Below are 16,089 nucleotides of genomic sequence, written 5' to 3' on the forward strand. Positions count from 1 at the left end.
GCGCGGGTCCCGTTTGGATTGGTCGACAGAAGCGGTTGGAGAAGAAGAAGAATAAGAATAAAAAGAAGAAGAAGAAGAAGACATGCCATTGGCTGTTGGGACACTGAACATCCGTCTTTGATGTTACGCTTAACAAGGTGAACAACCATCACGTGGCTGTTCCCGTTTGGTCACAGAAACTTGGAGCAAACAGCAGCTAATGTCGAGGCTGGAGGAAGGACGAAGGCAGAAGGCAAGTATCAAACTGAAGCTGAGTAGTATTAGCTTTATTTACCACCATGCCTCTGACTTGACTCAGTCGACAAAACCAATCCGCTAGCATGTCGTCAATTGAAATGTTAGCTAACTACGATGACAAAAGTATGCCCGGCGGCAGCGGCAGGGTCTTCACGTGGCGTCTGCCAGTGTTGGTCATAGATGTATAAATCTATGAGTGTTAGCAGTCAGCCAGACCAACCACTTTTTATTTTATTTACACTAAGTTAGCTTAGCACTTAACACTGAGTCATTATGTTTACTTTTGTGAACTGACTGACACAGGCGGAGAGAAAGAGGAACAACAGTTTCTCCTGCTCTTCTTTTCTCTCTATCTTCTCTGTTTCTAACTGGCTGGCCTTTGAACAATAATCAATTATTAACCCTCTTCTACATTTTCACTAGTTTTTTGGCCATAACTTTTACTGCGTGTCTTGAAATGGCATTATTTCTGGCTAGGATAGGAAGCTGGATTTTATGGAACGTGTCAAAATGTCAAAGTCTTCTTTCCACACAGACTGTTTCTACTCTTCCACTTGCAGGTGTCGCTAATAAGCCATTTTAAGTGGATTTTCTTCCAAAGAAGAGAGAACAAATGTTTTATAAATGATACTGAGATTTGGTAATGGTTTATTTCAACCAGTTACTCTTTCTTAAAACTAATGTTTTCATCTTCCTCTTGCCTTTCACAAATACAGGAGGAGCGACCTACTCTGCCTTTTTCAAGGTTTTTCAAATTTTAATTTTGGTGCAACACTAGTCAGTGGTCAACGTGAAATTCAAAACAATACTGAAAAATATGGAAAGGATAAGCTAACGATTATCTTCTAGTTTATTGAGGGGAGATCTGCTAAGAGAGTTTAGGTGGACTTTTTCACAACCAATAGCATTTATTTTGATTTTGGCAAATTTCATGATTCATCATTTTTTTTCTCTCTCTCTGCAGATAAGTGGTGAGAGTTGATTTCATGGCATAAACTTGTGGTTAAGAACTCCACTCCTTTCCATGCTGAACTGTACAGTGAAGCAGTGCGCTCCGCAGTAGGAGTAATCTTAGTCAAAGAACCCAATGTTGAGCAGCTACCGAGATGCAGTGAAAAGGCACTCAGTACAAAAAGGGTCTTTCTGTGTTTAAACCAAGGTGACGCACTTGAATTCAGACAGATCCAGCATGTATACTTTATTGTTACACCTCATGGTGTGTCCTATGTGCCAGGATTTGAATTGTATGAAGTGAAACAAGCATGAAATGCTGGAAGCCTGAGCAGAAACTAGATTATTACCATTTGCATGTGTACAAGCTTTGTGGAACAAGGGTAATTTCACTTAAGCATAGCATTGTTGACTCAGAGTCATCTGGAGTTTGAAAGATTAAAATCTGACAGTAACAGTATTTTTCATCCCTTCTAGTCCTCCTAATCATGGATGCAGAGAGTCCGCTTCTGTCTTTCATCAACTCATGAACTGAGAGACCCTGAGCCTTTGCTGGAGCATCTGCAATGTTTAGGAGTTGAGGACCTGAGCTACCTGCAGGAGAGAGACCTCCTTTCTGTCCTCAGACCAGTTGAAGCCAGGAAACGTCTGTCACTGCTCAAAAAGACAAGTATGTGTTTCAGTTTGTACAGAATAAAATTTCACATTAAAAAAATGTGCATAGTCAAAATCTACTTATTAGGTCCACCTGTACTAATCAATGCAGTCCAATACAGCAGTTCTACTATGAATTATACTTCAAAGAATCTTCTCTACATTTTTGTTGATGTTTTGAAAAAGGTGATGACTATACACTACACCTTGTTCATCATTGATTTCATAGTGGGTCTTAGTGGTGGTGTACTGCATTATATTGAGAAAGGAACAGTTTAAAATATATCAATGGCTACTGAGGATAGAATTATGTTAGGTAATAATATACCCACATTTAGCTATGTGATGTCTGTGTTTAAATATTACTACTATCTGTCCTTTAATAAGGCCAACAACATGTCTTGGACAGTCCTCCAAGCAGCCAGAGAAAACAACAGTTGAGCAGAGCCAGTACCAGTACAAGTCCAGTAACACAGTCTGACCAGATGCCCCTCTCTGGTGAGTACATGCATCTGTTGCACACAATTACTCTTTTGGGTTAGATGGGCTGAAAAATGACATACTCTACCTGTAACTTAGTGTAATATAGTACAACCAGCAGCAGTGAATTGACAGTGTGCTTATAAATCAGAATCATCAGTTGGGTCTATCTTCTCTAGATTCCGATTCGGTAGCAAATGACACACAACTAATGATGAGGATTATGGGATGAACACAGGATACTTTATCACAATGTACAGAAAAAAATGACTTTTGTATCCAGCAGTAGCAATAGTTCCCCCAAAAACAATATGTTGTTCATTTAGTTCCCATGTATAGTCAGCCTGGTGTGTATTTTCTTTGTAGTGTGTTATGTTGAGATCTTGCAAGCTTGTCTGTCTCAAAGCAACGGTGTCATCTATAGTGGGACTCGTGTGACTGCTGTGGTGTTGGAAAAGGCTGTATCTTCTTGCACCTTTATCCTGGTCCTGCCTCTTAAACTGTTATTAGCTGTTATTATTTAACAACCGCTAATGTTTTCTGTCTTCTCTTCAGATGGTTACAGCTCAGAAACTGCAACTTCACTACGATCAACAAGTAGTTCAAGTATGGACACCACACCTAGTCAACTGTATAGAGCAGGGGTTGGCAACCCGTGGCTCCGGAGCCGCATGCAGCTCTTTCGTTCCTCTGTTTCAGCTCTCTGCAGCGAGCGGTGCGGAGCAAGGATGCTGATCAAAGCCGTTCACTTTTTCACGCTAACTGCCTCAGAATAGCGGCAACTAGTCACTCATCAGTGAACGAGTGAGAGTTACACAACAACTGAATGACACTGAATGCCACACCACACTCATGGTTGTAACATCAACCAAAAAACACTGAACTCCCACAGTGCATTGCAGCTCATTTACTAGTTGCTGTCGAGTATTTAATTCAAATGTATTTTTATTTTAGTGCATTAGTTTTTAAAAATATAATTCTAATTTGAATTGATGGTGATCTTTGTATCACAAAATATACGCCACAACTGCTGACGTGCAACGCCCCCCGGCAGGTCCAGCCCGCTATTTATTGAACTTTTCAACCCCATGTAAGCCAAACATGGATAAATCCCTGTTATGTATGCATAATGCAATTTCGGTTTCTCTGTAGCAGTTATTTCATTTCGTAAATGCAACACACTATGGGCCTAGCATAGAGGTGAAAACGATATATGCAGTGTTATCTTCATTTTAGATGTCAAAGGGGTTTGGAGTGTGGATTAATTTCCAGTGACGTTTCACCAAGTTTCTTATCAGTGTTGTGGATGTATGGTGACTTGTATGTAAATTGGTAACTCAACTATTTTTTTTTCTTTTTCTTTTTTTTTTTTTTTTTAACTTTTTTCTTTCATTACGAGTTCAGTTGACTTGTATGTAAATTGGTAACTCAACTATTTTTTTTTCTTTTTCTTTTTTTTTTTTTTTTTTAACTTTTTTCTTTCATTACGAGTTCAGTTGAATTTTGTTTTGGTGTTGTTTTTGTTTCAGAACCAGTCATTTTAATTGAATAGATTTTTGAATATTGCTGTAATAATGGCTACCTGCTACAGTTGAATAAAAATACAGAGAATGGGAAATTGTAGCTGTTCTTGTTCAGCTTGGTCTCATTTTTTCTCATGTTCTCATGTTTTGAAAAGATCAAATTATTGTTGTATACTGTTATATTACATCTAATCTAATATGGCCTAGAGCCTTTTTAAATAAAATAATGCCATTAAAACAACTAATAAGAGCACATTTCTGTAATATTAAGCATTATTATTCATATTACAATGTTAATTTGCCATCTTTATGGGTAATTTCATTATTTTAAAATCTAAAATGTTTGTAATTAAACGTTAAAAACAACGTAAAACAATTAAATATCCATTTGATGTTTTCTAAAATTAACAGTAAATTCTTGCAATCTAACCAAATATCTAGTTTTGCAACAGTTTTTTGACGTGTTTTGAAAGATTAATCACATTATTTTGTGTCATATACTGTTGTATTACATCAAATATAAATTATTATACAATCTCTTACCATAAAATAATGTCATTAAAACCGATTAATAACAGCACATTTCTGTAAATTTAAGCATTATTGTTCGTAATACAACATTTATTTACCATATTTTTAGGTGATTTAATTGTTTTAAAATGTGAAAATGTTTCTAATTAAACGTTAAAATAACCTAAAAATATGGCAAAATATATTACAAGTACAAACTGTATTTTAATTACGGAAATAGCTGTATTTTTACGAGAAAGTAATTTTCCGTTATTTTACTGTATTTTTATGGCGCCCCTGCTGCCACAAATTTACCGTTTTTTTACGATTTTTTTTTTTTTTACAGTGTATGATATTATGATTTAAAATTTTATATGTCCATATTATATACAGTCTATGCTTCAGAGTAGCAAAACATGATAGACCTCTGTATACATCTCTCCTCTGTATGTCTCCTTACAATATGCACCCTTCCACAAAAAAAAAAAAAAAAAAAAACAACAACAAAAAACAAAAAAAAAAACAAAAACAAAATTGGATAAAGTCAAAATTTTAAGGCAACAAAAGCTTTGCTCTTGAGTTTGCGCCACTCTCAATTCTGATTTTGGTCAACTCAATTCTAAGTTATACCAACTTCTAATGAGTCATGTATACAACACCATACAGAGCCAGTATGATACACAACTATGAATCTAACAAATCTGTTAACAAGGTTACTGAGCAGCATAACTTACGTTCTCAAAATGATCAGCAATTGTTTTGTAATGCTGACAATTTACAAACACTGAATCTTATTCATTAATACACAGGGGGAGGTGTTACAATCCCTTGTGTCATTATAGCTCCTTTAGAAGCCCGGTCCAACTGGACAACCAACCAGCAGACCAGCGGTCAGTCACTAACTAACCTAGCCACCAGCAGTAGGTAATAGAGATGATGGGAATGCAACTACACTCAGTCCGGACATCTGTTCCTTCTGCCTATGTCAGAATCGAGATACAACTAACCTAGCCACAGAAATAAAACACCAGCTAATTATCCTAGCCACCAGCAGTAGGTAATAGAGATGATGGGAATGCGACTACACTCGGACCAGACATCTCTTCCTTCTGCCTGTGTCAGAAACTAGATACAATTAGCCTAGCCTAACATTCCTCCCCTCTGCCAAGAACAGAAGTTACACACAAGAAAACACCAGCAAACAAGTCTAACTAGCAACAGTATGCAGTGTGCAGTGTGCAGCACATCATTGGAGTTTTCAAGAGGGCACCTCCCTTCACCGATGTTTAGTTAAGTTAAGCCCACGACACCTCAAAAAGGCTTAACAGTGAGATCGTCCCAGAATCACCCCCCTCAGTGCAGCCACCACGCCACCGTGTGCCTTTCAACCAACAGATTAGATCAATCTTACTACAACTGCTACCTATTGACAGTACATAGCTAGTCTTACCTTTAGCATGCTCCCCAGTTAGCGTGCTTCCTCTGTAGCCACAACCACTGACTCGCTCACTCTGCTGCCAGGGACATATTCTTTATATCAACCCTCTGTTCTTTTCCGCAAATGCCCAACTCACACAGGAGAGCAATGGCGGATTTTGCAACAAATCCATGGCAGCTGACTTCCACTGGCCGCACCATATCTATCTCTCTTGCGCTCATTCGCCTCTTCAACTCTGTATTCCCATGGGACAGTTAATTCCACAAACCGCTCAAACCACCACCTAAATCGGTCCTCAGCTCCCAGGCTCTGCCCACACTTAGCTGCCCTGCACTATGCCTGAATTTCGCTGGTCTGGCCTTATCTCCCTCCTAAACTAACATAATATGCATATTCTCCTTTCTAGCAGATGAGGAATTTGCTTCAATCCGTTTTTCCTTAATTGCAGCTGCTAAGCATTTCAGAACCTGGTTGTGATCTTAATATGTATCATGTTTAAGAAAAACTCAATTAAATGCAAAATAAATGTGAAAGGGGCAGATTGGGGTACATAAGATCTGAGAGTGAGTAACAGCAAGAGTTAACACAGATACAACATTATCAGTTGTGGGTTCACTGAAGTAGTTTGTTTTTGAGAGAGCTGACCCTTGCAGAGAGGTCTATACCAAGTTGAAGGTATCGACTAGTGTTAGTGCTAAGTCGCTACCATATCAAAACCTTTTCATAAGTTGATCATAAAATAAATTTGTCATGAAACTACAGACTTACTTAGTATCCAGCTTATGACTTTCTTTCTTTTGAAGTTAGATGAAAAAATGAAAAAGGTTACAAGGTTTGCATATCTACAAATCTACAAGAAACCCAGACAGAAGTAAATACACACTATATACACTGGAAGGATAAATTTGCAATAATACAGATGGATGAGCCTTAACATTACACAATAGGGAGGGGATAGGTGGTATAATGTGACTATACTAAATAAGTACCACAATAGTTACTTTTCGCCACAAGATATTGGTGTGTAAACATGTTATAACACTGCATACTTAATGCCACACACCCGGCTTTCCTCAACGAACCTCATGCCACTGACCTGCAAACAGGTGATGACGATAGCGGCTGTGTGCTCCAGTCAATATTTGTGCTGGCACACAGTGCTCCAGAAGGAACCCTCAGCAGCCACGGGTCAGACTGTTTATTGATAAGCCAAAACAAACATAAGTAAACAGCTGATGACGACAGCAGAGATGATACTGGCCTGTCAATCAGTCACATCGACCCATCAATGAGAGCATGTTTCTGTAGACCACTGGGAATGAGGTATGCATAGAACAAAGACAAAACCAGTTCTTTACATATTGGGATGCGTGATTGCTGCATCTTATATGTTCAGGTGTCTATGATGCTTCTAAACAAGAAGCATAAATTTCTTATCCTGGCATTCTGCAACAGTTAACTTTAAGTATTGCACAACGATCAGGCATAACATTATGACCAGCTTCCTAATATTGTGTAGTGAGAGAAGTTATGTCTCCAGAACAGTTGTGACTCATCAGAGAATGGACAAGGTCCTTCTGAGGGTGTCCTGTGGTGTCTGGCAACAGAATGTTGTTAGTTGGGGGCCTTTGGGTCCTATGGCTTGAGAGGAGGGGCCTCTGTGGATCATCCCACAGATATTTGATCAGTTTGGGATCTAGTGAATTTGGCTGCTGCCATCAAGGAGTGTCATTGTTATGGGGTATCTGGTCTGGTCCAAGTGGCTGACATGTCTAAGTAACACTCACATGAATGAATTCCAAGTCAAAAGTTTCCCAGCAGAACACTGAATTGTCAAAAGATGGTCAATGTTATTCACTTCTCCTGTTATCTCCTCCTGTCATAGTGTTATGGCTGGTCAGTATAAATGTTCTGTGTTGTGTAGAAATTGTTAATAATATGATAATAGTCTAATACAATAATGATGGATGGTATGAATATAATATAATCAGTGTAAAATAAAAATGAATGATGGTACAGAATGAGGACTGTTGGAGGTCCCAGAGTAGTACAACTGGGTTACACAATTCAATTCAATTCCATTCCATTCCATTCCACTCAAACTGTCTCAAGATGCTTTACAAAATCCAGGCTGAAACCTCCAGAGCAAGCCTGAAGGCAACGGTGGCAAGGAAAAACTCCATTTTAACAGGAGGAGACCTTGAGTAGAACCCAACTCATATGGAGGGACCCATCTGCCAAAGGCCAGCCGGGTAGAAACAAAGAAAAGGTAGGCAGGTTGGTAAATTGTTCATCCAGGTAGGAGTGGATAACTGCAGGTTGATGAGACCACAACAAGAGATGTAGTATGGAGCTCTACAGGTCAGAAACACACAACTCCAGGGACACACCGTTGTTTAAAATTAAAGTCAATTATTATTTTTTTCATTTATCCATTCATTTTGGATCTGAGGTGTCACCAAATCTTCTGAGGTGGGTTGACCCATCACTGGCTGATCCCCTCCAAAAACAGCCCCCACGTCAGGTGGGAGGAGCTGGTTTATTAGAAAGCTGTCCGTCAATATTTGGTAGGTTGTGGTGAAATAGGGAAGACAGTGGCCCCACCGTTGATTTCCACTCAAAGGGAGTCTGACCTCATGTGCATGTTGATTTGCTTGCTTGTTTGATGTATTTTCTCTAACGCAGCGTACATTTAGATCAGCTTATGCAAACTCTGGCTGTTTCCCTCTAATTCTTAACTTCAGTCATGTTCAAGCGAGGAAAGAGAACAGAGCTTGGCTAATTATTTTTGTGAAAGTCTATGCATTGTCAGGTACGCACAGCATTTGTGATCGTAGGAGCAGCTGCTCTGTCTAGGAATACCATCGTGTGTTGATCTTGCAGATATCAGGAAGCATGCATGAATACGTGACGGTGTCACCAAAAATAAATAAGAAATGAAGCAAGGGTAGCCCTTAAAGCAATAAAATGAAAGTTGTAGTAAAACGGCGGGTTTTGTCTATCATATGAAGAATTACCTTTTCACTGTGTATGATGAGGTATGATATGGTCTGTCTGATTGTAATTGTAATTGTAATTGTAATTATACATTAATTGATCTTTGTGACAACCGGAAAGGTTATATATGGAGGATGTGTCGTGCCGGAAGGGGGAAGAAGCTGGAGACCGCGAAAGCGAACAAAGGACTGTGTGGACCTATAGCAGGACCCAAAAGGCGTAGCTTGTCTATTTAGTCAAAACAAAATAATTTGAAATAACCTTAAGAAAAGACATTGGCGAGCAGGCTACGGGGCATCCTCTACTGTGGATTGTTCCGGCGGGTCTCTTCCCCCCCTACCTGACCGACCCTCGGCGTGCTAAGCTAGGAGCTGGACTGCTGACTGTAAAAACCAGTCCAAATTTGAGTTTTTCGTTGGATGATGATTTGTCCTGAGTTTACGTAATACAAAACAAGACCTTATTTCTGTTAATTAAATGAGAGACCCAATATATCCATAACAGATTTTTTGTGTGTGTTTTTTCTAGGTTTATGGGAATAGTGTGGGTTTTCTTGCTGTACATTATCCTTTTACTTAAAGGGAAAATAATTATCCTGAAAAGATCCCCCTTGAGTTTAAGTAACTTTAACCCGAAAAGGTGAATTGTTACAAATATTCCAGTAAACATCTTACATACCATTATATCCACTTGGCCCTTGTTTCAGAACAGCACAAGGTGTTGACCTGGCCTCCAAATTCACTAGATCCCAAACTGATCAAGTATCTTTGGGTTGATCTACAAAGGCCCCTCCAATCAACCAAAGGTCCCCACTAACAACACCCTGTTACCAGACACTACAGGACACCCTTAGAAGGCCCGTGCCCATTCTCTGATGAGGTGCAACTACTTTGGAGGCACAAGGGAGACCTACACAATATTGGGAAGTTGGTCATAATATGCCTATTTCTGGGAGCCCTCCTCTTCGAGCCCCTTGAGGGAGCATCTGCTTCACTGAGTGTTCTTTTAGAGAAGCACTATGTGGAGCACTAGGAGCAGTCCAGCAGGGCTCCTCACTAGAGGTGAAACACATCATTTCACACATCCTAGCAGTCCAACGTCATCCAATAGCATGTATTTTATATTCCAAGTGAAGTCTTTTGCATTAGTCTGACTTATTTTGGCCCCATATACCAGCGTAAAAAAATAAAAAATAAAAATAAATATATATATATAATAAAAGTAGCTGCCCTGCCAAACCATCCTATTTCAATGAAAATAAGATATCCCTCAAAATTAAAACAAACTTGTGTTGATTGTCTGTTACTACTGTAGTATATGGTCCTCTCATTTTTCTCTTAGTGTCTCTTTTCTGTTTTTGGGATGTGTACAAAGTTTAAACGTTGGAAGGTCATTTAACAGTTGTTAGCTCATAAAACTACTAAAGTTAGGAGACAAGTTGAGAACCATGTACACGGAATTTGTAGGAGCTGAACGGTAGAGGGGATTCGACAAGTCAGATTTGGCAAGAGTTTGACACTGTTCTTTCTTGTAATAAACCTTTACGAATGCAAGAGAAGACTTCAGCGGTGATCACTTTTTTCTTCAGCACACTTCAGCACATCAATATGTAACACTACTCACAATGGCCTCATTCATTAATATGTGCACAGAAATGTTCTTACTCTCCGCAAAAAAAAAAGGTACTTGCGCAAAATCACTGTTCACCATTCATGGCATGTGCGTACCGGCCAATTTTGTTCTCACCACTGTGTGTATGTTAGTAAATCAGAACCATTCTAAATTGACAGACGTGTGTCCACGAATAGCAATCAGCATACTGCCACGCCTCAATTTCTCTATATAAAGACATCCGTTTAGTGCCGCATGAAGAAAGCAGTGTCAATGGAGAAGCTGAGAGAATGTGGAAGATGGCCAAAAAGTAAGAAAAAAATTTTCACGTCAGCAGAAACTGAGATTATTGTGGCAGAGGTGGAGGCCAGAAAAAGTACACTCTTCCATAGTGTGTCCAACGGAATAGAACACATTGTAGCATGAACAGAATAAATGATTTACACTTAAAATATATGATTTTAAACAGCTACTCACCAACAAGCCACCCCCTCCAAACGCATTCCCACTGTGCTGTTGTGTAAAATAAAGGAGTCATGGGTGCCTCCAGGCCAACGGGCCACAACGTTGAGGATGCGGCAGTCAGTGTCACAGATTACCTGCATGTTGACTGAGTGGTAGTTCTTTCTATTAATGAACTGCATAGAGTTTCTTGATGGAGCTTTAATGTGCACTTGGGTGCACTCTATCTCTCCAATGGTATCTGGCATTCCAACAATGTCATGAAAACCCCCTTTCACTTTACTCCTGCGTTGTTTGTCATAAGGGAATTTTAAGAAGATTGGCATTTGTTTTATGATGTCATTTAACACCTTTGGAATGACACGGCTCAGAGTGGGTTGTGAAATCCCAGCCTGATCCGCTATTTCCCCCTGGAATGTACCTGTAACCAGGAAACCAAAGGTGGACAGGACTTGCACCTGAGGAGATACAGAGTGAGAGCGGTGTGTCGGGTGATGGAGATGCGGCTCTAAGGAATTGCACAGCTCCAGCAAAACATGGCTTGGCAGTCGGAAACGGCTCATAAGCCATTCTTCACTTTCATCAAACATGTTTTGACGGTCCCTGAATGCACAGGCAGTGATATTTTCCAGCAAGGCTAGATTTACCATCTCTCGACTTTGTTGGAGGTAAATTGGACTCCTTTATCTTCCATGTCAGTTAATCAATGAAATCAACTTCAGATGCGCACAGTCATAGCTCTACAAATCTTTGCGAATCACCTATCAATTATAGGCCAATACACTATTTAGTGTTACATTTCAATATGAACATTTTCATACGGTCTACTCTATTGTAAAATTAATAAACGATAACTGAATTGCTATGATTGATGATTTTAATTGTGATTTAATTGTGACATTACCTTCTTACCACTGGTTTCATTAAGGGGCCAACCAAGTTTCACATACCGTAACAAGGTAGGGAATAAAGGTTAGTTGGAGGGAATCCGTTCAAACTCCTGTAATCTTTCCTTTGCGCGGCGCACAGTCAGTGCGTTTACATGCAGAGCTTAATTGAGCTATGCTCAAAATTTGACTTTCTGACAACAGTCAGAACAGTTCTTGTTCCAGTTTACATGCACCGCAAGAAAATCGAATAATTGTTCTCCTCTTTTCAGCGGGTTAATACCACGTTAATACGGCCCGATTTCCAGGTTGACCTCTTACACAATATAAGTCGTGCAGGCAATAATTAGTTTTTTTTTTCACGTGCATATAAACAGACTGAGTATCTGTGCTCCTCTCCCCGGCTTGCTGCCATATCGGAGCTTCTTCAAGCTGCTCCATCTCCCGGCTCGGATCCGCGGTGCTGCTGCCTGGTATTTCCACTGAGTAGCCTCTCTTCCTCAAATCCTGAGCTGCGTCTTGTGCGCTCTCGTAAGTACGTGTTCCCATTTCCCAGTAAATACCCATCTTGTCCAGTGGATTCTGGAAACTAATTCCTTTCTCTTTCAGGAGCCTCTTTATCCCCGTGTATGCCTTGCGCTTCTGAATAACTTCTGTGGCGTAATCATGATCAAACGACAGGCGTCTCCCTTCAAACATTATTTTCTTTCCTCAGGCTTTTTTTTTCAATACTGCTTTTTTAGTATTAAACTCCAGAAAGTTTACCACTATAGGCCTGGGTGGCTGGTTCTGCTCTGGTTTATGAGCGAAAGCTCTGCGTGCACATTGAATCTGCAAGCTAATGTCCGCTGTCAGTGCAAGTTCACTTTTCAGAAGTTGCTCCATAAAGTCAGGCACGGAGTTGCCTTCTTTTCCTTCGGGTACGCCATAGATGCGAATGTTATTCCGCCTAGACCGCCCATCCATATCTGTCAACTTTTCCTGCATTGTTTTCTGTCTCTCCATGGACTTAATGAGCACCTCCTTCATAGACATGTTAGCCAACTCAGTCTCATTGATCCGTGCTTCTGCTTCCTTCAGCCTGGTTTCATTGGCTTGGATCCAAGCAGAGTTAGCAGAAAGTTTTTGGTAAATTTGCTGTTTGAGATCTTTGAGTTCATTTTTCAGGTCTTCTTTAAGTTCTTCTTTGAGAGTGTGTAGATCCACCTTATGCTCAGTACTGAAGTTGTGTAATTCCTTATTGATACTTTGAAGCACCGACCACATGTTTTCCTCAGGGTTGTCGTTAGCACACTTAGTGTTATCCTTCTCTGGTGTATTCTTCCTTTCTTGAATGTCACATTTCGTTTGACTTCTAGTTGTTACTCCCCTATTCATTGCAAAGTAAAATTACCATGAATTGCTTAGCAATAGTGAAAACACATACGAGGGCAGAAAATGTTCCCCACCTAAGTCTTACTGTGTGTTGTTCATCATTAACAATGATGCCAAACCACTGCAGAACAATTTAAAGATTAGTATAGTACTACACAATAAAAATACTACTAGTACAACCATTTAACAATAATAGTCAAAATAACAATGACAATAAAATGTTACATAATGAGTTCACGTGGACGCCCGAGTTGGACTCAAACCCGAACCTTCTCGCACTGATGCCTTTCTAGGTGGAGTTTGCATGTTCTCCCTGTGTCTGCATGGGTTTTCTCTGTGTACTCTGGTTTCCTCCCATCTCCAAAGACATGCTCCTTAGGCTAATTGGTGACCCTAATTTTTTTTTTACCCTAAATTGTGTGGGTGTGAATGGTTGTCTGTCTCTGTGTAAGCCCTGCGATAGACTGGCAACCTGTCTAGAGTGTACCCACCTCTCGCCCAATGACTCCAGCAACCCCCACGCCCTGATTCTGATTCTAATGAGGATAAACAGTAGTAGAAGATGAGAGGAGATGAGGTAATAAGTGTATGAATTCATTTTTAAAAAAAATCAAAAAAAATTGTTCCTCACTAAAGAGTCAGAGTGACCTTTCATGGCACTCAAGGTCACCTGACAGTAAAATAAATACAAACAGAAAACATCTGGTGAAGAACAAGAGGAAGGGATACATGGGGGAGAGGCTAATCGTGGCCTGTAGAGGGAGAATCTCCGAGAGGCAGTGAATATTCAGTAGCAGAAGAAGAGTCAGGAAAAGGGGAGGGGGTGTTGACACGCATAGAATCTAATAATATAACACATAGCTGATGATCTTATGTGACAGTTTGTGAGTATAACAGGAATCATGGGCAGGTTGGTGAATTGTTCATCTGGTAGGAGTGGACAACTGGAGGAGGATGTGAAGACAAGGAACAGATCTAGTTTATGGAGCTCCACAGGTCTGATACACAGCACTCCAGGCCATGAAAACTGGGCTGGTTGATGAGGCCACGACAGCAAATGTAGCTTAGGATTCCACAGGTCAGATATTCAGCACTCCAGACCAGAGACCCTCACAGGAAGATAGAGGGGGAGGGGAGGGGAAGGGAGAGAGTGAGACACAGTGGTTAGTAATAGAAAATAAATTATAAGAGATAGAAAATATATTATAAGATATAAGAGGACGGGAGCCAGAGAAGAGAGAGGAAAGAACATGTCCTCAGTGCATCGTCCCCCTGCAGCCTAGGCCTATAGCAGCATAACTAAGGGATGGTTAAGCCAGCCCTAACCAGTGATGGGAATAACGGTGTTAAAATAAACGGCGTTACTTTTTTCAGTAACGGGGTAATCTAACTAATTACTGTTTCCATCTTTATAACGCCGTTTCAGTTACTGAAAATTATATGGACCGCGTTGTTTGGTTCTCAGCCACGGGAGCCGCAAAGCTTTTTTTTTTTTTTTTTTGACGAGGAGAGGAGGGAGGAGCGAAACAACCACATAGGTGATGATGATTGGCTAAGGTGCAGTAGGCTTTCACGATGAGCCAATCTCAGACAGTATTCAGTTTATACATAAATCACACCCACACCCAACTACCAGAGGTAAGCGGCAGATGCCGAATGTGGAGGAAAAGTTGTGAGCCGTCACTGGTTGGGCCGGGTTTTTCTCTCTGACTGATGTATCTGCCTGTTACAATTATGACTTAACGGCCTGACAGACTGTATAACTGTAGAAGCTCCAGATCAAAAACAAGTTTTGATCATCTCCCATAAAGACTGATCGCTGAAGGGCAGAGATTGTTGTTCCTTTATTTTCAATCAAAATCACAAATCAAATGTGTTGTTACACGATCGTTAATGGAAGCGCATAGGTGAACGGTGACTGTGCGACTGTGTTTATTTCAAGCTTGTATAGCGACCTCCCACACTTTAACGATTATTGCAGCGCTCTGCATCCAAGAAAAGGGGGGATTTGGTGGCAAATATCGGGCTCTGCGCAGGACACAGTGAGCCTTTTGAAAGAGCGGGAAAGCAGCTCTCACAGCGGGGGTCCGACCCGGGACTTTTGCCGATGTGAAAGCGGTATGTCTACCAGTTGGGGTCTGAGGTGCAATGAATGTTAAAAGTTCTGTGTAAGTACGTATCTATACAATTCTATATGCAACTGCCTTATGAAACCTGCTAAGAAAAAAACAAAATATTAGACATATTTAAACTTTTAAAAAAAAGAAGAGTAACGCAATAGTTACTTTCCCTGGTAATTAGTTACTTTTATTGTGGAGTAATTCAGTTACTAACTCAGTTATTTTTTGGGAGAAGTGACTAGTAACTATAACTAATTACTAAAAGTAACATGCCCAACACTGGCCCTATCTATAAGCTTTGTCAAAAAGGAAAGTCTTAAGCCTGACCTTAAAAGTAGAGACGGTGTCTGTTTCCCAAACCCAAACTGGGAGCTGGTTCCACAGGAGAGGAGCCTGATAGCTGAAGGCTCTATCTCCCATTCTACTTTTAGAAACTCTAGAAACCACAAGTAGACCTGCACTTTAAGATCATAGTCATCTGTTGGGACAATATGGTTCTATGAGGTCTTTCAGATATGATGGAACTAGGCCTTTCAAGATTTTAAATTCAATTCTAGATTTTAAAGGGAGCCAATGAAGAGAAGCAAAAAATGGGGTAATATGATAGCTCTCTTTTTAAAGAGCTATTTGGAGCCAGACAGTAATGAGTTACAATAATCCAGCCTGGAAGACACAAATACATGAACTACTTTTTCCGCATCACTCTGAGAAAGGATGTTCCTAATTTTGATGATATTACGAAGGTGAAAGAAAGCAGTCCTGGTTACCTGCTTTATGTGAGAATTAAAGGACATATCCTGGTCAAATATAACACCAAGGTTTTTCACAGTAGTACTGGAGGCCAA

The sequence above is a fragment of the Mugil cephalus genome, chromosome 4, assembly GCF_022458985.1.
Source record: "Mugil cephalus isolate CIBA_MC_2020 chromosome 4, CIBA_Mcephalus_1.1, whole genome shotgun sequence".
NCBI classification, from domain to species: Eukaryota; Metazoa; Chordata; class Actinopteri; order Mugiliformes; family Mugilidae; genus Mugil; species Mugil cephalus.